We start from the raw sequence: 22,826 nt of genomic DNA, 5'->3' as shown, positions 1-22,826 counted from the left end.
CCTCGCATTCATTAAAAAATTCTAAAGTAATTAATCGGTATCAAATACTTCAAAAGTGCAATGTATGAAATATTACTTCTTATGAATATTGCTTGAAATTCAAAAAACTTCATTATTAGATTTGACTCAAATTTTTGAGTAAACATTGAACTTGAGCCCATCATTAATCGTGACTGAAATGTTTCGATTGATAGTAATATTTCTGGAAGCATGTATGATTAATTCGCATCTAGTAACAAAGCTTGAAGGCACGAATGCGAAATGGTGGCCCCAATCCGTCGTGTTCAATTTAAAATGGACCGAGCAAACGGAATCTTCACTTATTCGAAGCTTACCAACTTTTAGTTGACTTATCGAGATTTATTGATTTTAATTTGAGTCTTCGTTATCGAAACGTCGAGTGCTGAAAAGTTTTAAACGGATGATGATCCTGCGCGACACAATTCTCCCGAAGAAGAACTCTGCAGATTTCAATGCCGCGCGCGTCCACTTTCCACCGAATTTGAGACGGCAGCGAAATCTCTTCTGTTTACCTCGCAGTTTATCAAGTGCATTTAGAAATCACACGGGATCTAAGAAACTCCGTCTAGATAGTGTATCCAAGAAGGATTAATTGGAAGGATTAATTGGACGGAGATATCCTCGATATATAGACGAATAAGAAGTATCTTTCCCTTAAATCCCTCCGATCGGTCGTTACGTTCGCTTCACTCTGCCGTTGGTATTAAAGTAGAGTAAACATAGCATCTCATCCCGTCGGTCGAGCGAAAATGACCGCAGCAAGATATATTGAGGCGCTTGAAATTAAGAGGATTTCATGGAAATTCGTTTCACTAAATAATCTTCTGAACAAAGAATTGGTTTCGCAATTTTATTTTGTTCCATTTCTTCCTATTTCTCGATATGCTGTAATCTTTATTAAAAAAGAAAAACTATCGAGTGCTGATTCTTTTCTATTCATTGTCAGTCAAGCTTATAAATATTAATATTTAGAAATGTAGTAAAGTTAACTTCTTTCTGTATGATGTTTGATATTAAGGATATTTTGATTATACAATACAAGCTAAAAGTTATCGAAATTTAAAAACTAAAGGCTTTATTCTTTCTTTTTCTAATCAATAACAAAAATTTTGATCGCGAATGCCCGAATTTTGACCCTCGAACTAGCTGCAAAGGAGAAAACAATGAACAATTTGATTTATAATTTTTGCAGTTAAGATTATTATATTTTGCTGCAGTTTTAAATAAGTAACTTTTAATTCAGTAAGTAAATCTAAATGAATGTTGGTATAAATATTTTTTTTAAATTTTATTGGTACATGTAAAAATGTTGATTTAATTTTGGTAAGGCTATTTTCCTATCTTTGCAAAATGCGATTTTATATAAAAATCAAGAGTAAACAAAAAATTAAATAACTTTTGAATCAGTAAGTGAATTATGTTTAAATTTTACACAGATACTTGAATGTAATACTAGAATATTTTATAAAATTTTTATATTTTTGATAATGTTTTTTTTTAATATGGTCCATACGTCCTTAGATTACATTAGTAGATAAAAGCAATTTTAAGAAGATTAAAACCTAATTTCCAATTTTTTTTTTGAAAATTCCTGGCTTGACAATGAAAAGTTTCCTTAAAAAATTACTATAATCCTTATTTTTTTATAAATGTCAAAAAAGACTTTTTTGAATCTCTAAACTCTGTGCATTCGTTAATGTACTGCAGAGCACATTAACGAATGTACGGTTGTAGCTATACGTTGCTGTTCACACAATAGAAGTTAGCGACTTCATCATTGCAAACAAAAATAACGAAGGTGCTATTTGAAACTACAGCTCGTAAAAGATAGAGAGAGAGAGAGAGAGAGAGACGGAGAGGCACGATCGATTGAAACTCTCTGAAGCCGAAGGTGCTCGCCGTCGTGTCCGCGCACGAGTTTTAATTTCCATCCCGGCATCTAGATTCCGCCAATTTCCGGTTCATCGACGGAGGCTCATCGAGCGGTGAGGAGACCACGCGGTCACGAAAGCGCGCCGCGCCGCGTTGAGATAATAATTCATAAGGCCGGCAAAAAAAATGGGGACATCTCTCTTTGCGACACGCCAACCGTAAAGTCCAGTGCTCGCTCGGCCAAAATTTCGAGGTGCATTTTCTCTCCCTTTTACCGCCGCGCGGCGCGGACTCTCGCGTCCTGTGGTTTGGTAGTCAGCCGTCGCTGACCTACTATTCCGCGCAACCCCGTCTCATCCTCCCCCTGGACGTTTCGCGATATTTCATAACTCGCGGCACGGGGCGCTCGTGACGTGCAATGCGTCGCGCGCAGACGAACTATAATAATGCAAAAACTCGCGATTATTTTTTTTCTTTCTTTCTTTCTTTTTTTGTTTGAAAAGCGCAATAAGCGGGTACCTGCTTCTCACGGGCACCCCACTTTATGACATTGCGTTTAGGTCAGCGCAAGACAGCGTGAATGATGGCGCAGAAGCGACCTGAAATTTCAAAAACATGAACGTCACGACGACGACGACGACGGCGACGACGAGGATTACTTTTACCGAATTAATCGCGCTAAACTTAAGTACGTACGGCGTAGTTTAAAATACTGCATAGTTTATAATAACAGCTACCTAAAGCCATGTACATTTTTCTATGGATAGGGCATTGCAAAGGCTATAGATATTTACGTAAGTTTCTTGTAATGTAATATGTAGCTGTGATTAATAAATGCGTAAGAGGAACTAAATGAGTGCAAAAATTTAAATGATTTTAATAATGTTAATATATAAAATTTTTTTTTTATATACATGTATTGCATGCTAAATGATAGAGTTATCTCAATAATTCCGCACGGCGCTAAATGAGATAAAAAACTTTTTCACTATCTGAGTGAAAGAATTGAGATACCGATTTGTAAAATTATGGGGGACAAATGCGTGTGAGAAGTAACGGCGCTGATTAACGCCGGTCGCGATCAAACTCGAACAAAGATATTATCGTGCGGAAATCCTGAAAAGCATGCGCTCAAAGAAGAGGCGAGAATCTAAAGAAGAGAGGAACGAGGAGAAAGAGAGGTGCTTTGTAGCAAGATTCCCTTTTTCCCATCTGACAAGAACGGACGCTCACGGAAAGACTGCCCTTCACCCTTGATATCAGAGATGGGAATTTAAGTAACCAGTTACTCATTATCGTTATTTTTTTATATTAATAAAATTATAAAGAGGTTCTCAAGAATTAAAAGTTATAATATTTAAAAAAGGCTATGAGAATCATGTGCGGTTATTGATGCACAGTTACAATCTTTTTCGAAAAGTTGCAAACTTTATTGAACGTAAACTAGAATACGATAACTCTAAAGTGAATCGAAAAACGTTCGTATTTTAATTTGATTTATAAATTTCATTTATAATTCAAATTCACGTGCATTAATAATCGCACTTGACTTTTATTAGTCTTTCCTAAATATTATAATTTTTTTGTAATAGTAATGGAGAGGCTATGAAACAAATTGTCAATTAATTCATTATGCGGTACTCTTGGAAAAAAGTAACTCGTTATCGTAACGAGTTAACTAAAACGAGTTACTCTTTTTATTGAGTAACGTATAATGATAACGAATTATGTTTCTTTTACCGTAATCCAAATCAACTAACGAGTTACTTCTTTCAATGAGTAATGTACAATGACAACGAGTTACTTGTCCAAAATTCCAACCCTGATGAAAATTGTAACATCATTATCAAATCGTTATTATAAAAAGGTAAAAGAAGTGACGGTAATTCGTTACTTGTAACGCGTCACTTCCTGCCTGGTATATCTGTAAAGATCCTACGAATCTCTGCATTGTGCCACTCGTTTGTCAGTAGATGAAACACGATTCTGCACTGCTTACGTTCGTTATAGCGTATTAACCTCCATTATCACATTCTTCCGCGTTCGCGTCACATTGATTGAAAGTAAAGGCGGCTTTGATCTGATCTTCCACTAGAATCGCCAGAGGCTTTTTTCGACGTGTCGCGTATGATAAGGCAACGATTCCTGAGGGCGTTTCATCAAGAAAGGAAACTTCGCCGCGGCTGGAAAACATCTCCAAGCAACGGTGAAAAAAAAACCGAGGTCTAGCAACGTATATCGATCCAAGTATTCATCATCAACACACAAATAGTAAATTCTAGTTATTTGCCTGAACGACCAAGAGTCTTAGGAATCTAACCTATTGAAGGTTAGAATCATAAGCCATCATTGAAACTTAAAAAATCGAATGAGAAATGCTAGAAGCATATAGAAATTTGACAGAAACCTAAAGATTCATATAAAATTTTATAAGGTTTTTAGGAAATTTCTATGCGTTTCTATTATTTCTTATCCGATTTCTTATACTTTTTAAGCACGGAAGATTAGAGAAACATTGTGTAAACTTTGAAACATTGTAATATTGTATAGAAGTTACAAAAGATTTCTGCAATGTTACTACAAACTTGCGGTAACGTTGAACGCAATTTTAAACCTGAAAATCTTTATGACGTTTCGAACTATTTGTGATCGTCTACTGATTTTACTGGTGGAAGAAACGCAATGCCAGTAATTTTTACTTCTGCTAACTGTATTTTATTTTTACTAGTAATAACCAAAATTATTTTTGAACAGAGAGTGAATCATTTTGCTTCATATTGAAATCCACTAGGTTGTCATGCACACTGTTGCCCGTGAACGCGAAACAAGTGAGCTTCGAGTATAAGTCGAGATCGCACTTTTAAATATGTAATTCTTAATCCAAGAATAAATAGCTTTCAAATAATGTGATTGAGCTTGTCGTGAGAATAATATGATATTAGAAAGAAGAATACGATTATAAGAATAAGGTATACTTTGTGCAAATATATTTATTATTGATGCAAGTGAACAATTGTAATTGAAGAGCATTTCATACTTAAATGAATACCAACAGCATTCAAGAATAAAAATATACGTGAATTAAGAATTCATTTTTGTGTGTATCATTAATAAAAATTGGTGGTTACTCCGAGTGACTCCGAATTACTCATTCTTCGTACCGAGTCCGCAATGTAATATAACAAAATAGGATATTCAAAGAATACGCGCGTTTCCCACGATTCCTTCATTAGGACAGGTTACGTTGCAAAGCGGCATATGCCTTATAATGGACACGTACGTATTATTGATCCCCCATAGCAAAGAGTTACAGTGATATCATGGTGAAATCATGGTGACGTGCGAATGCCTGCTTTCTCGCAGAGTAATTTCGCCGTGATTATGCAGCTGTGATAAAAGATGCATAATGATATCACATAGCGATATCAAATGACATTCGCCGTGATATCGCTGTAACTTTTTGCTATGGAAGGGGGAGATTTCATGCGCAAAAAGATAATATTACATTATGGTACTATCGTGCAAGTAGGATGACTGGAGATAGTAAACTGCGCATTATACTAACATAAATAACTGATTCATTTTTATCTTAATATTGTTTTAATTTCTTATTATTTAGTTTAGTCGATTAAAATAAGTAAATATAACAAAAATTAGTCTTATATTAACTTTAGAAGGATCGACTTTTTGCCTTTTAAAGATTAAAAGCACCCCATTCTTTATTTTCGCATAACATGTATTATACGTGCAAAAATATCAATGTAATTTAATTATGAAAAATAATCCCGATTATGTTTCAGTACTTTCCTCTATTTTTTTTAGGCAAATTATAAAGTAATTTAAAGTAAAAAATCTAAGAAGTCTCAGCCTTGATAAATTTCCATTAAAAACGGATGTATTCTTTTTTCAAAATTTTCTTTAGTGCAAAACATATCTGATAATCTGACGCCAATAAAAAATTTTTTAAATTAGGATCTAGAGAATAAGTTTAATTTAATTTAGGTAATCTGTCTATTATTACACGAGAAAAAATTAATCGTAAACTTTAATCAGGAAACAACGTGAAATGTAAAAATGTCAAATATATGAATATTGTGCTTATCTAATTGTGAGTAAAATATACAAAAATATTCACTTATAAGTGAAATATGCTAAAATATGCACTTGTATGTAAAATGCATTGTAACATACAGGGCTTAAAATGTATAATTTCTTATAAAACAAATTTATATCTAGCTCATTTCTTTATTAGTCAAACAAAAAAAAATTAAGAAAATATACCTTTAGCATAGTTTGATTGGCCTTAATTATAACAATAAATAAAAAGACTCTTTAAGAATTCAAATAAAATTAAATACAATATAACAGTATAATAACATAATTTATACTTAAAAAGGTATTGAAGATCAAAATTGCAGTTTTGGGACACTATATTAATAATTGAGCCATATTTACTCTATATTAAACGCTTAAGCGTTAGCAATCGCATTAGTGGTTGATTTTTAAAAATACAAAGAGTATTTGTAAACTTTACATTTTGCAGTTTATTTACCTTACGAGCCATATTTACTCTATATTAAACGCTTAAGCGTTAGCAATCGCATTAGTGGTTGATTTTTAAAAATACAAAGAGTATTTGTAAACTTTACATTTTGCAGTTTATTTACCTTACTAGAGCATTTCTACAAATTCTTCCATAAAGAAGACGGCCACTATTGCAGCGATATTATGCAGGACACGATAGAGTATCTGAGACATTTCAATTTGTCGAGCGAGCTACATATCATGTGAATCAAACCAGTTCAACCTTCCTTAAATACTAAGCAAACTCGATTTCTCTGCTTACTTGAATTGCTAGAAATTTGCGTTGCAATATACTATGCAATATATTTTTAACGAAAATCAGAATATCATATATCATACAGAAAAAGTAATAAACACTTTCTTCACTTTAAAATTAAAGAAATTGATATGCGATGATATGCGATATATTAACATTTAAACTATAATTTATTGACAAGGAAAAAAAATAAGTGCATATATATAATTTGTAGAATTCAAATAATTGTACAGAATATAAATAAATTCGTGTAATAAATTCGACTATTATCTGCAACTGTATTTCACTTATTTTTATTAGTTGGCACGATCATATTTCCAAATAAATAAAATTTTTTAACATTGACGCAATATATCTCATTACTTTTGTTTATTTTAAGGTTGTTTTGATTGTACAGTACCAATTAAATGTTAACGAAATTTAAAAACTGTAGAGGCTTTTTAGATTTATTCTTTCTTTTCTCTAATTAACAATTATGATATATAATTAAAAATTTTGAAAATTCAGATTTTGTTTCTGAAACCAGTTGTAAAGAAGAAAACAATTAAAAAATTAGTTATAATGACTTATGTAGTGAAAATGACTCTACTTTGTTGCAATTTGAAATAAATAACATTTAAACAAGATCTAAATAGATTTTTTCTTGAATATTTTTTGAAGCTTTATTAGTATATATGTACAAAATTTTATTTTATTCTTAATACTGTTTTTTCATCAAAGCATAAGTATGATAAAACACAATTTTACATAATAATTACAAATAAACAAAAACTTAAATAAGTTTAAAACTAATAAGAGAATTATGCTAAAATTTTACACAATTTTAAACATAATAACTGAACAATCTATAAACTTTGAAAATTTTTTTTAATACTTTGAGGTGCGATACTTACATCTTTAATAAACAGTTGTAAGGTACGTGACTGTAACTTAATTAAAAATATTATGTTGTCCTCTCACAATATTTGTATTCTTTAGTCTTTTTCCTCACATATTTAATATTTTACATAACTTCGGCAGAAAATATGTATGGCACGAAATGCATTTAACTAAAAAATTGCTGTCGCAACTTTTCTCTCTTTTCTCAAATCTGATAAATTTAATTATGATTCAATATTATACATACATCGCGTGCATATAGGAATTGAAGCATGAAATGGAAATGTTCCGAAGTTTTTTACATCGCAACGAAATCAGATTTCTATCAATCAGTTGAACTCGGGAATATCTTAATTGTAGATCAGATCGAGTTTGCTCCGCTGCTTCTCTTATTACATCAAAAAAAGTTTTTTCTTCTAACCCTCTTGTGGTAATATAGAAGATTGTTTCGCAGCACGTGTCGGAAAGAAAGTTTCCCTGAATCCCTGCTTTTCGATATAATGCGATAAAATTACTTATCCCAATAACTTTGAGATAAGTTACACGCAACATGAAACTACTCCAGTGTTAGAGGATACAAATTAGTAGCATATAAACTAGCCAAAGTTTCGCGCTTGACGTGCCGTAGGCTATAAATATCACGAGAAGAAGCAAGAAGAACGACTAGTGTGCAATGCAATATAAGAAACGCATTAAGGAAATACTTATTTGTTGTACGTTAAAAAGTTTTAATTAAGTCTGGATATTAAAAGTAGATAACTAATAAAATTTTGTTTATGATTTTTGTTATTTTTACAACTTTTTATACATACAATAAAATAATTTAATCCAATATTTAATTATCTTGATATTTTAGTAGTATTAAAAATGAAAAACTTTAATAAACCGTAATAAATTAAAAGTTTTTATTACGACGATAATAGATAATTATATATATATATCCGAGATTTCCATAAAATAAATATGGCAAAATGTATTTTATACTAGCAAGACTTCAGTTTCTATTTCTCACACGGATACAATTTTTCTTCCTTCCGTCGCAAAACCATACGTCTATTTCTAACTCCCGAATCCCTATTTGATGAACTCGCGTACGTGACAAGATTATTAAACGACAATGTCATCCAACGACAAAATATCCATTATTTTTTAATAAATGTAAAAATCGCTTTAAAAATTATTTTATATTATATTTAAATAATTATATATATTTTTTAACAGTTAGATAGTTTAATATTTATCTTTTTCTCTTGTCAGACTTTGTCAAATTGTTTTAAATTACGAGCGTTATGTATTTTTACTTTTAAAATTTAATTTTTGAAACGAGATGACACTAGAAATCAGTGAGTATCTCGATATTTTCACCTATAATCGATTGCAAACTTCACGGGGAATTGTGCTACGTTCCACTCGTTCGTCTGGCAATTCTGGCACGTTCAGTATTTACGAAGCTACGTAAAAAGATAGTCACGCGTCCAGCAGGGAAAAGAAATCACCATTTGTCCGGCACAACTGCGGAAGAGGCAGGTATATTTGCCGTGGTATACGAAATCCAGAATTTCACGTGGCTGCTTTGCAACATGCGTGACAGTAAAACGTCCGTGGAGGAAACTAGCACGTGCATGTAAGGATCGCACGTGATAAGGATCTCAAGTGCGCGGACCACGTTTTCCCATTCCTGTTTCTTTCGATTCGCGCCAACATCCGCGGCGCAGTATGCATCCGCTTAAGTGGTACGTATCGACATAGCGACCCCCCCTTGACGCAATCCACAGAGAGTTCGAAAATTCTAAAGGCCTGACAGTAGAAAACCGCGTACTTGGACGTGGTAAGACTTGCAATACGTTTCTCCAGTTGACCTCTATTTTCGAATTTCAAGATTAAAGTGGTATCGCCATGAAAAATGATGTTGCCATTCAAGTACCATGAACATTAACATTCGATAAATGAAGCGTACTTTTTTGTCATAAATGAAAACGATGTGACAAATTGAAAATTTTAAAGCAACTTCTCTAGATGCACTCTGCATATTTTTTTAGTAGAAACTTTTTCATACTAAAAAAAAATAATAATATCTCTTTTACCTAGGAAAAAGTATGTAAGACGTATTATAAATGCAACGAAGAAGTAGAATATTACAGGAACAGAATTTACGTTCGCATGATCGACACTTCAAAACTTTTCAAGTTCTTAGCGTTCCCTTTTGCAGTTCCACCCACGGAATTTATCACCTTCCTTTCACCCATCCACTCTCTGAACTTTTTGAACCTCAATCCGAGATACGAATGGAAAAATACGGAGTTTCTCAAAAGGGGAAGTCAAAGAAGGGAGAAAATTTTTAAGTTTTATTTTCCATCTCATTATATTAACTAGATATAATCCTGAATATGTTATCAGTCGTAGTCGTTTTATTATTATTTTATAGTTATAATACAATAGATTACTATTATTAAATTAATTAAATTAGTACAATCATCAAATTATTGATTGGGAATTAAATTAAATATTAATATGTACTTTTTCATCTTTAATTAAATAGGTCATTGTCTGCTATAAAGTCATTATCTGCACGTGAATTTTTCAAATCCAATACTGACTTCAAAATTCTTTTGATATAAGGTACCCAATAGAGAGCTACCCAATAAGTTTTACTTAATTAATTTTATTTTTTTTTGTTAATCTATTTACATTGAAATATGACATTAAAATAAACTAAATGAGAATAAAATTTTTATTTAATTACAAAAATAAAATATATCTTATATATAAAATATTTATAAATAAACAAAAAAAAAATGTTTAATTATAACATTGAGCCTTATTATACGCATTTAAATATAATAAGGCTCAAATTAAAAATAAATTAAAAATTAAACATTTTGCTCTAAATAGATTTTAACATTATTATTAATCACAATCAAAATCGTTTAAGGTTTATTCTACTATCAAACATCATAATTATCTTTATTTAATCTTCAGAAATTTCTAAGATTGCATTTGAGTGCAACTTTAGCTTTCTAAATATTAGCATTAAAATTTATTGTTGTTTATGATAAGCTTCATACGTAACAAACAAATAAAAACAACTATAACAATGACCATGTATCTGAGTATTATTTAATAAGTTGTTTCTTAAAAATATACTTATTAAAAAATTATATATACACATAGTCTATTTTCTGTAGTTAATTGTAGCAAATTGAATAATATTGTAATGTTAATAAACGTTAAATTAATTAATAAAGTTTAGAAGAAATTTTTGTAAAAACAGCTTATACATACATCTTACATGTCACAAGTGCATTAAACAGTTTTTACATGCTAAATTCAATTCAGTAGTAGGCTTTATTCACTACTGAACCTTTCTCGGCTTAGGTACTTTACACATAAATTGTCTAGTAAAAAATTCTCTCTGTAACAAAATATTATTTTGACACTAAAAACATTTCAATATTGAAACAGATTAAAGCACGTGTGAGCGGATAAAAAAACATTTTAGTGCCTTTTAGCGAATTAAAAGCATTTTAGCTAGCCAGCTAAATGCCTGCGCAAATATAATTTTAATCGGTATATCAAAGTAAAAAATATATGATTCTGGAATGTACATATATGCATATTTATATGCATAATATAATTTTATATATATATATGTATATATATATATATATATATATATATATATATATATATTTCTAAAACGATTAATTAGAATGCATGTGGCTACCAAAAAATTTAATAGTTATAATTAAGCGATTAATCTTAACGGTTCTTGCCTAAATACCAGCTTTTACCTTCCTTGATTTAAGATCATCCCCTCAGTTGATATATTTTTATGATAATATCCAGCGATAAATTCTTACCTTAACAGCTATTACAGCGTGCTACCGGGACGCAAACGTGCAACACCTAAATCACATTTGTGCATTAGGCGGGTATTTAATCATTAAAATACCGCGTAAAGCTGCAGGTGCGGTAAACGGCATTAAATGCAATTGACTCACGTAATGTGCGTCCGTGGAATGCACAAGAAATAGAAATCTGTAGACCACTGCTCCACTAACTCTCGAATATTTCGAAGAAAAGCGGACGAGTCGTTACCAATGAAAAGCATTAAGAAGGTTCCCGAGAAAAGAGATTGAGGGGAAAAAAAAAGAGAAAATAGGATGGGCATCACATCTCACGCGCACGTCGATAAAGTTCCGTCTCGGAGCAACGAAGTACGCGGAACTTCTCGCGAAGTCGGCGACGACGACTTCAATTTAAGACGACCGTATTTCCGCGGGACTAAACGCGGTTCCGATGGTGATAAATCGATCGGAACCGCTGATCCGCGCGTTCAGCGCAGATGTGCCGGCAACGGGGTGAGGGAAGTGATCCGTTATCGGCGCAAAATTAGGAATGCGACCGCGAGTTTGGCGGAAGGTCGTAACTCTTTTATGGAAACGCTAATCTCGTTAATTGTATGTGTGCATTGAACGGAAAAATAAATTTGAATAAGAAAAGAAAGCCGCAGGTGACTGCTCCCGATGTATATATACGTACGTAATATACATATTATTAATATTGTTATTTGAAACGTCGTTGCTATTATTATCATTTTCTTTAGACAAGTAACAATCGTTGCTTTCTTCTGTCTGTAACGATAACAGTAACATCATTGCATTTTTACAATAACTGTAACGAATTCAGCCGTTACTTTTATCATTATTTTAATTCTCTATTATTTATGCATCTCTTCGGTGTGCAAATACGTACTAGTAATTGATGTGAAATATATTATAAAATATGAAAGTAAATAAAATTTATGATTGATTGAAGTCAAAGGTTACGTTATATTAAGTACAACTATAAGTTTTATTTACTTTTATATTTTATAAGTAAATAAAATATAATTAAAATGTATTATAAAATATAAAAGTAAATAAAGCTCATGATTGCATTTAATATAACGTAAACTTTTATTGAAATCGTATAATATATTTTCATTATATATTTTATTTACTTATTCTGATTCGAAGGAAACATCTTATGATGAATTTTTTTCTAGGTGGAGATGTCTCTGAAATTTTAACGTAATTTTTGTTTTTTTTTTTTGAAATTATATGAATTTTTCACATAATATAATTCTTCTAGTTAATCTACATATAAAAGTATTAAATTAGTACATTATCAAAAACTCAATGATTTACTAGATATTTTAAATTTGTAAAATATTACAATTTATATTAATAAAATATTAAAAAAATATATTTCAATAGAATATAAATTTTATTACCATTAAAAAAAAAAAAAACATACATCCATTCTAAAATGTCTTTCTCGAAACAGAATTTTCTTTGAAACAATTCTTTGAATAACAAACAGTTCGAGAGATATAATAATTGCGTGGAAAGATTATAATAAATCTTTTAAATATTTATCATGCATTCTTATATATTTATTTCTTAAGTATGTATATGCACACGCGTATATATCTTAATGTATACAATGTAAATATAAAATGGAGAAATTACGCATATTAACATATAAGAGTAAGCGTGTACATGAGGCTTCAAAGGAGTTCAACGTCGACGTAACTGAATGTAGTAATACAAATCGAAAGACGCTTGCTTCGCGCATTTAGCACTACGTGAGAGAAGATATATTTCGCTGTTGACCCGTGATTATTGATCATTCGTAACACGTTTTCCTGAAGCTAGGATTTTATCGTCGGAGTCCCTGCTATGTTCCGTATTCTTTCGTTGTGGTACTCAATATCCATGTAAATACCGTCCCCGTGTATCCATCAGCTTGTCTGCGCGGATAGGGAAAGTGGCTCGAACGACAGAAACGTATTTTATACGAAACGATACGCTGCATTATTTGATTTTACTCTTTCCAGATACAGATAATACTCGAAATATCTAGCACAGAATCTTCTATCTTTATAAATAAAAAAATAGTTTATCCGTTCAAATGCGTTTTAATCAGTTTCAATATTACACTACGTTTTTAATGCCATAACAGGATTTTTTTATATAAATTTTTAAATATAGCTTTTTATTATAAGAGAATTCATACGAGTCTTATTATCACTTATTTGTTTAATATAAAGAATTTATTTGCTCGATAATGTGAAAACACAATATAAACGAAGTGTCTTAACGGTCATAGCTAGATTTTAATCCTGATATTTCTTGATTCATTTATCTTTTCAAGTTCACTAAATTGCACGCCCAATAGATTTTTCGGTCGTAACACAGTTCCAAGTTGAGCAAGAATTAATAATATCACGTACGTTATTAAATTGAAAATTAATTTAATAATAAATTTAATAGTAAATGATGCTAACTTACATTTGAATGTGAGACTCTTTTCCCCTTAAAGAACTGCGAAGAATTTGCTGCGAAAAATAACACCTTAGCCAATAAAAATTTTTTAATCTCTATTAAGCTAGCTCTCCTTTCGCCACCAGCGCAAAATTAATTTTAAAATTAAAAAGAAGAGAATACGCTTTTTTCTTCTTTTTAATAGAAGTCAGTTACGAAAGGATTAAATAGTTGATCAATATCTTACTTATTTTGTAATGAATTCAAAAAGTGTATTTTGGTATTCAATATATTGTTATACCTCTTAACAATAGTATTAATTAACAAATTAAATTAGTTTAATAGTAGAATATTTTTTATTACGTAATAACTTAATGAGTAATAAAGAAGTGTTGATATTTTCTTAATTACGTATTTCAAGTTTCTAAAATTAATTATATATCAAAGTGCTTCACGTTTTTTCACTTTAAAACTAAAATACCGAAATTATACCGAAGTAAATTAATTCACACACATACAAATACTAATTTGAAATATAATAGATTTAAAGTTATCGTGTTACAATAAAAAGATGAATGTAATTAATGTAAAGTAACACAGGTAACTATAAGAAATTTGTCTGATACACACGATTTACTTGGACTTTACGAAAAATAAAGTGTTTCAAAGCATCAGAGTGATTCTCCGGATGCTCGGTTGGAATTTTCCGAAACAAAGCTTGGTCTGCACTCGCTTTAATTCTGCGCAGGCACACCGCATATAATTATGTTTAGCATAATCCGGTATGGAGAGAAACCCCTGTCTCGTAACAGACAGGCCGCGGCGTGTGCCAGTCCGATATCGACATTAGCAAACGCGCGAACGCACTTTGCGCGGTTAATATTCCGTGATTATGATTTACATCCGCAACACTGCAAATTCTCTCGTATTTCCCGGCTTGTCGTTTATACTCCCTCCCGGCACGTATAAAATCGAATCGATTCTTTCGCGTGTCATCACTCACGTTCAATAAAATAAGTTCGTTAATACGTTCGACGAAACTCCCTTTTCAATACGTGAACAGAGACAGCTGTAAATTTTAATCTCTTAATGCCACGCTATTTATATCTGCGTTGTTCTAAACTTAATCCACGGAAAAATTCTGAACGAGATATACTAAAGAATTTTGTTTCTTTTTCTTAGAAAATATATTGTTTTGAAATTTATTAAAAATATATTAAAGATATATAAATATATATTTTTTCAAGGTGTCATCTATCATTCGAAGTACTTAAAATGCAATATACAATGAGAGGATGGACAAAAAAGTGAGATGAACAGAGTGTGTAATCTGAGACTGGACGTTGCATCAAACCTTTCCCTCATATTCGCTTTATCTACGATTAAAATACTCGTATATCTATGTACAATCGACTTTGATAGACGAAGAACATACCAAAAAGAGTTGCTCCGATTAATTCCTGCTCGTATGCAATTATCCGTGCACGTGTTACCTCCCCCGTTCGCAAAATGGTCTATATGTTCTCATCCCCTTCGGAGACTTCTGGATTTCTGAATAAATCCAGCTGCCTCTATCGAGCGCACCCACCATATTAATGAGACAAACGGTACTCAAAGAATTTAATTGGAATCCGGCAATTATTAAGAGACTTTACATAGTGTGGCAATGGAACTCTCAAAATGAAGTACCATTTCATTGCGTTGTCGTAATCGCCCGGCGTCATCCTCGAAATCGGATAATCCTCTTTCAAAGGAGCTGGTGGCTCCGTTAAGCACAATTCGCGCAGACAGACGAGCAATAATATCGTCTTTTCAGGATTTTCCTAGAAGTTTAACGCGCGCGCTTATCATGAAAAAAGGTTTCAAAGCACGGCTGCGAAAAAGGAACACATTTATTTTTCATCAATTAAATATATTAATATAATGCAAATAAAATAACGTTTAATATTCTCTTGTCAAAAAAAATTGATTACGTCTGAGTTCTGTAATTTAAAAAACCAATGAAAGTATATTTATTGGCAAATATTAATCTTACAGGTTTTACTTAATATATTTTAGTCAATATGTATATATATATATATATATATATATATATATATATATATATATATATATATTAATATGAACAATACACGCGCGCGCGCGTAAAATAAATTATTGGCAGGCATTAATCTTACAGATTTTATTGAATCAATACATACATACATACAAATATATGTATATATGTATAAACTAATGTACATACTATTATACTAAGTGTACACACACATACACATACACAAGTAAAATATAATAACATTTTTTTTACATTATAATAAAATAGAAAATTATTTGCTCATGTTGAAATAGGAATTTTTTTTATATAAAATAAATCTGTATCTAGAAAAATTTTATGTATTTTATAATTAATTTTATAACTAAATACTTTTTTTAACAGATTTTATCATAAAATTTCCAGAAATCTAAAGACTTTGCAAATATGAATTATTAAATTAACTCCTTAAATTCAATGTTTCTATCGATTTCCTTTAATTCCCCAGCCTCGGTGAAAAGTACACATGCAATACTTCATGTAATAAAAATGAAAAGAAGTAATGGAAGAATGCAAACTTCATTAAGCTCTAAAGCATCTATCGATAATTTTTCTTTAAAATAAAAGAGTAGTTATGTATCATTCGTTTTAGTTTTTAAATAATTTTTAGAAACTTTTTATTAAAAATGCAAGTCACATCTCAAGGTATTACTATAATTTTTTAAATTTCATAGATTGTTTAATTATTACGTTTGAGTACTTATGAAAATTTGAACATTATTGTCTTACTGGTTTAAAAGCTATTTAATCTTTTATTTGCTGTTGAGTCTTGTAAAATCTTGTTTTGTAGAACTTATTTGTAAATTTGATGAGAAAGTACCATTACGAGTAAAATCAAAACTTTTATATACATTAATAAAACTCTAACAAACATGCGTATAAAAGTTTATTTGGATCTACTTATACATTTAAAAGTTACTTATCTAAAGCTGTAGCAAAATAAGATCATTTTCGCTGCAGTTAATAAGCCATTGCACGTGGGCTTCTTACCGCTGACAAATTAAAAAAGATGCTTGATTTTAAATACATAATTATTACAGCTTAAAAACAAAACACGTTCTGTACTGAAAAATGAGTCTCATAATAACAATTAAGAGTGAGTAGTTTTGGTAAAATAATTTTAATTAAATGTTTGGTTAGTATATAACCAAAATTTAGTAAGACTTAATAACCATCTACATGTTTACCATTTGGTAAACGTTTAGTAATTGATTGATTACTATTACAATGTTTGGCTACTATTACTATAATTACTAAATATTATTAAATATTTGGTTTTTATATTAAACGTAAACGTTTAATTGAAATTGTATCCCCAAAATTTAATTATTATTATCAAAATCTTTTTCTCAGTGTATTATATTTATCTACAATAATAGCAAATATAATGTGATGACAAACAGAAAATGTGTTCACAGGATTAAAAGATTTTCTTTTTTTAAAGAGTTTCACTATTCGAATATTATATAGGCACATATTTTCATATTTTATGTTGACTACGATCTCTTAAGTAACGAGCGATTGAAATATTAATATCGCAATATCATTTACTTGATATTTTATTATCGCTTATTTCTAATTATGTGGTTTTTTTTTGCTGTCTCCATCGGGAGAACAAATTGTTTCTAGACTGTTGATTAATTAAAGCACAAAATAAAGTACTTACCCCATCACTTTCGAGCAATTTTTCTCATCTTAGAGAAATTAAACAATCCTATTGCAAAGTAAGTCCCTTCAATAAGCTAACAGCACAGAAATTTCGATGTAAATGTTTGTGAATGTACACTATCTGTCATGATCGTCATTTACACGCCATAAGCGACATTATCGCGTCTGCAAAAATATTTTCAATTATATTTTGACACTTTCGCACGTGTCATTTAATTTCCGGTTGTCACACAATACACGATCGACAGCGGTGACATTCACAAGCGGTATGTCATCTTCGTCTTTATCCGTATTTCGAAACGTGCGTGACAAAATTTGATTTTTCCGAATAGAAGAACATAAAAAATTGTATTGAGTTTTTCTCTCAAACTTTGCAGTAAATAAATTTATTAAAAAAAAATTACTCCTTAAATTTACTTCGCAATATCAAAGTCTTGCACTTAAAATTAAAAATCCATTGAGAAGAATCCCAATTTATCGAACTTAATTTTTTCAAAATCTCCAAAACTTTATGAATTCGTGAATTTCAAAAATAATTGTAATAGTTTTTATATTAACTAATTGTGTTATTGTAACGTCGATAGATTTCAAAGAAGGGAAAAAGTCTCTCCGTTATTAACGATCCGGCGCTTTCGTCAATGTCGATGAATGCAAATACGGTTCTCGCGATTGCAACGTATTAATGCCAGAGCAATATTCTAAACACAGTTCGGCAGACACGGGCTTACCAGGGACTCTGTGATCGTCGAGACTGACGAGCCGACTCTCCCTTCAGTGACTGAACTATTCCAGCGTTCCTCCCGGATCCGATGTTCGATGTAGGCTGTCGCCCACGCATCCGCCGGGGTTACAATTCAGCTGAGCATTACACCTCGGCAGCCCGGGACCAACGGAAATCTCCGGTGCGAGTGACGAAGCAGATTGAACGAACACACATCTGCATCCAGGCGTTTGTCACATCACACTTGCACACGAAGTGATTAATCATCTGAACGCGGGGATACCTTTTGTCGCGAAAATGCTTGGGCATTTCCCATGAGCAGATCGCGTTGATCATAATATCAAAAATTCTTTGTTGCATAAAAAATTTTTTAAAATTGCGTTTTTAGCATTTTTTTCTATTTCTAAATAAAAGAAAAAACTGGAAAACGTTAAAAGAAGGATCTCTAAAAGAAGAATATTTGTGACTTTTTTTCTTCTTGTTCGTGTTACGCTATTACGTTCTGTACTAATTACACGTACACATGCATAAAATGTAGTTTTAATTTGCATATACGTATGTACATCAAAAGATAGATTATGTTTTGTTATAATGGAATATAAAAAAAATAAACTTATTTTTGTTATATTATGCTTCCTTACATATTTTTCTCTAAAATTAGAATAGAATATTTATCTCATTTATTTTATATTTTAAGTATAATCTCACAAAGTGTATAAACAAATACAGAGTGATTATTAATGGTTGTACCCACTTTTTACCATAGAAGCATGCTTTACCGACGGATATGTATTTCTAATAGCGATTTCGGCTGGGGCGCACCGGTGTGCCACCTTACCGGTGGCACACAAACTGGCTCCGACTATTTTCTCTCCACTTTGTGTACACCCAATATGCACTTATGAGGTGTATTGAGCCCAGACGAACACGCGGCACTATTGAGGGACTGAATCATTTAACTAGCCAAACACAAAAGTTGCACCGACACTTGAAATGTGCAATCGGTGTGCCCCAGCCGAAATCGCTATAACATATTATATTAAAAATTACAAATGCGTCGGGAAATCATGCTCCTATGGTAAAAAGTGGATACAATCATCAATAATCACCCTATAGGGGAAAGTAGGTAAATTGCACGCACCTAAGGGAAATTTATCGCAGTGAAGTGATTTTTAAAGTTGAAATCGATACGAGTACAGAAATAGAAACTTTAAACATTTTTTTATCATTATGTATTGTCATATTGAACAATTTTTTATTTGATAATGCTATATTCAGCAAAAAGAAGCAAGTGGTTAAACGAAAAAATTTCTCGGGCCTTGGGTAATTGTACGTGCGGTTGGATAAATGGACGCGGAGGAAAAATGAGGTTATAGCCCATTCTTTTAACTACACTACACTGCACTACACTGTACTAGTGGCACTATAGTTGATCTCACGTGGTCTCACGCCTTTCAAGATGGATGCGTAAAATTGTCGACGGCGGACTTGATTTGATAAATAAACAATTACTGGATGACTATTTAATTAAATTTAATAAACAATAGCTCAAAGAACGCAGGAAAAAACGTACTTTTGTTAGGTATAACAAAATTAAACGAATAAAGTAAAAATACAGACTTATTGCCTTATTTTCTGAACGCCAAAATCGCAAGAAAAATCATGATTTTACTTTTTCTTATTTTTTAAATTAACTACGTTTTTAAATGATATAACGTATGGTTATATATTTAAAAAATGCCTTCAGCCTACAAATATCGTCGTGATATAAGTTTTATTCATCGGGAAGGTGCCAAACCACGAAGCGTACAATTACCCAGTGCGTACAATAACCCTACTTTCCCCTACATACATGTATATTTATATTAATGCCGATGAATATATAAATACAAGACTAAAAATATGTCTTTAAAATTTTATTAAAAATATTTTTATTATTTTCTAAAAAGATATAAATTTATAAAATATTTTTGGAGCATATTATTTTACTTTACCGACTGTGACATTTATCGATTAAATTTTGTTAATACGGTCAAAACTTTCAGCAGACACCTATAGGCGTCGTTAGCAGTCATTGGTTAAAATAAAGACTTGCAAATAATGAAAAGATATTTGATATTAAGAACAGGAATTAGAGTTTTAGAATCAGTTTTCTCAATAAACACTATAGATAATAAATAATAAGTTATGTTGTGTTTCGTATAATACATATCTGATATCTTATTAATATCCATTGTGTGTTATATTCAAAATTTATTGAGCAAACTGATTCTAAAATTTCAATTCTTATTCCTAATATTTAATATTCTTCCATTGTGTGTAGGGCCTAATATGCAGTAATAGAATATATTAATTCTTTTCAATTCTTCATTCATGTAACAAAAATAAATTTTATTCTCTTGTTCTCTTTCCAAATTTATATATATTTAATGTTAAATTTATTACTTTATAAATATAGTATTCTTATATAGCCAAGTTTCTTTATATTAAAATGTTTTTTTCAATTATGTTTTCTTTATTTTGTACTATAATATATATCGTGAGAATTAAGATTTAATTAAATTATCACATTCATTGAATACAGCACACATTAAAAACACTGTTTATAAAATTTTTTGCCAAAAAAGAGTATAAAAGCAGAAAAAAAATAATTTTATAAACAATAATTAATAAATATAAATTCTGTATAACAAAAGATAATTCAGAATTAAGTTTAACCTATAAGAATCGGCACGAGACGTTTTTTGTGCACATAAAATTTATTGACAATTAGACGTGATGGTAGAGGGCGTACATTAGACGCTGGTTAATTTTACAAAGTCATTTTTACAAAAAGACGCAGACGTTTCGACTCACAGTTTGAGTTCTCTTTAGTGCATTACTATAATATGCTGTAGTAAATCAGCAATCCAAAATTTACCCACAATCAGTGTAAAATTTTCATAGTGGCAGTGTGTCCGTTAATAAGAAACGGTATAGCAAAACAATTCCGATATGCATGCGTTAAACTTAATAAGTCAATAGTTTGAAGTCGCAATTAGATGGAAACAAAGACAAGTTCATCAATCTTATGTCCGCACGTTATAAATGTAACAGATCTTAATTTAATAAAAACGCAATAAAATATTTCCTAAAAATAAATTTATTACTAAATGATTAAATAAATAGATGATTTTCAAAAACAATTTTACTTTAAATAAATAATATTCAATTATAAAATTACTGTACGCTAACGCCCTCCTAAGAAATATAGCGACTAACGCAAGAACCATTTAGTCAAAAGAAACACATCTGGTAATAACAGAAACGTTCTCTACCATTGTACATACTTTGCAATTATTAACAAGATGTAAATTATTAAAAATTGCCATATGATGAAATTATTTAATTAGAACGTAAAATAGAGCGTGTGAAATTATTCGTATTAACCCGCTTCAATTCGACAGTCTTTCAATAGTATATTAGTAATTTGTTTGTATTCTTATAGTTATTTTTTCGTAAGGGCATTGAGCAATGTATCGCCTAATCCAAGAAGTAGAAAAGCCTTCATTAGCAAAGAGGCATGCTGTCCACTACGCTTATTTAAAAGAATGGCAAAATCAAGTATCAATGTTTTTTCTGCCTACGCCCGATGTTTAACACTTATCGCATTTATTTATATAACATTTGTAGCGAATAACAATAAATAAATTAAATTTTATATTTTCTAACTTTTAAAACCATTTGAGACTTAAAAAAGTTACTTTGCACTGGTTTTTGCATAATAAATTTAATTTTTTTATATAAACGTACTTTTTCCTTTTAAAAATTGCCAACATTCTATATGTAAAATAAATCTATTTTTTTTTGCAGATGTACTAGAAAATTATTTTTTAATTATATATATGTATATACGAGCTAGAGAAATAAATAAAAAACAATAAGTATGTTCAAAATGTTGAATGGAAAAAAAATGAAAAAATTATTTCCAGTTCTGCAAAAAAGTAACATAAATTATAAATAAATCCTATGCGGTATTTCCTTCAACAGGCGTAATCACTTTTTTTATTACATATGAATACGCATTGATTTATGTTAAATATTTATTATTCACTTTGACTGTTGCATGAAAATATATTAGACTTTGTTTCATAGAAATAAAAGTTGAAGGGAGTAAAGGTTTTTGTAGACCACAAAGAGTGTATTGTGTCGAGTTGAACGCATGTCAGGTAGATGCCTGTTTTACGGTTATGAATTTTTCTTTTGATGTCTCTGGAATGCATGTCAGGTAGACGCTTGTTTTCACGAATGCGGATTTTGCTTTTAAGGGTTCTCTTAGAGAAAGTTGAATATGACATAACTTTTATAAACACTATCTTGTATTTAGCTTTTTTCTACATTACAAAAACAATTCTAAATCAAACAAAAAGATAACTGTTATATTAC

At 30.7% G+C, this 22,826-nt stretch overlaps 1 protein-coding gene across 4 annotated transcripts in view; it reads right to left on the bottom strand.

The window, feature by feature from the left end:
• LOC105200911 (atrial natriuretic peptide-converting enzyme) overlaps window positions 1-18,621 on the bottom strand; it is an 85,050-nt gene extending 66,429 nt beyond the window's left edge. Inside the window, exons 1-2 of one of the 4 annotated variants that reach the window (XM_039452418.1) lie at window positions 18,409-18,621; window positions 17,679-17,845 (exon numbers count right to left, since the gene is read on the bottom strand). The gene's annotated coding sequence lies outside the window, so the exon portion shown is untranslated. Of the gene's footprint in view, window positions 1-17,678 lie in introns of all 4 variants that reach the window. The other 3 variants (XM_026130022.2, XM_026130020.2, XM_026130021.2) reach the window with 3 other exon arrangements.
• Window positions 18,622-22,826: the final 4,205 nt, after the last annotated feature.

This window comes from Solenopsis invicta, chromosome 8, assembly GCF_016802725.1.
Source record: "Solenopsis invicta isolate M01_SB chromosome 8, UNIL_Sinv_3.0, whole genome shotgun sequence".
Classification (NCBI taxonomy): domain Eukaryota; kingdom Metazoa; phylum Arthropoda; class Insecta; order Hymenoptera; family Formicidae; genus Solenopsis; species Solenopsis invicta.
Note: the sequence above shows the minus strand (reverse complement) of the source record. Positions and strands in the feature narration are given on the sequence as shown.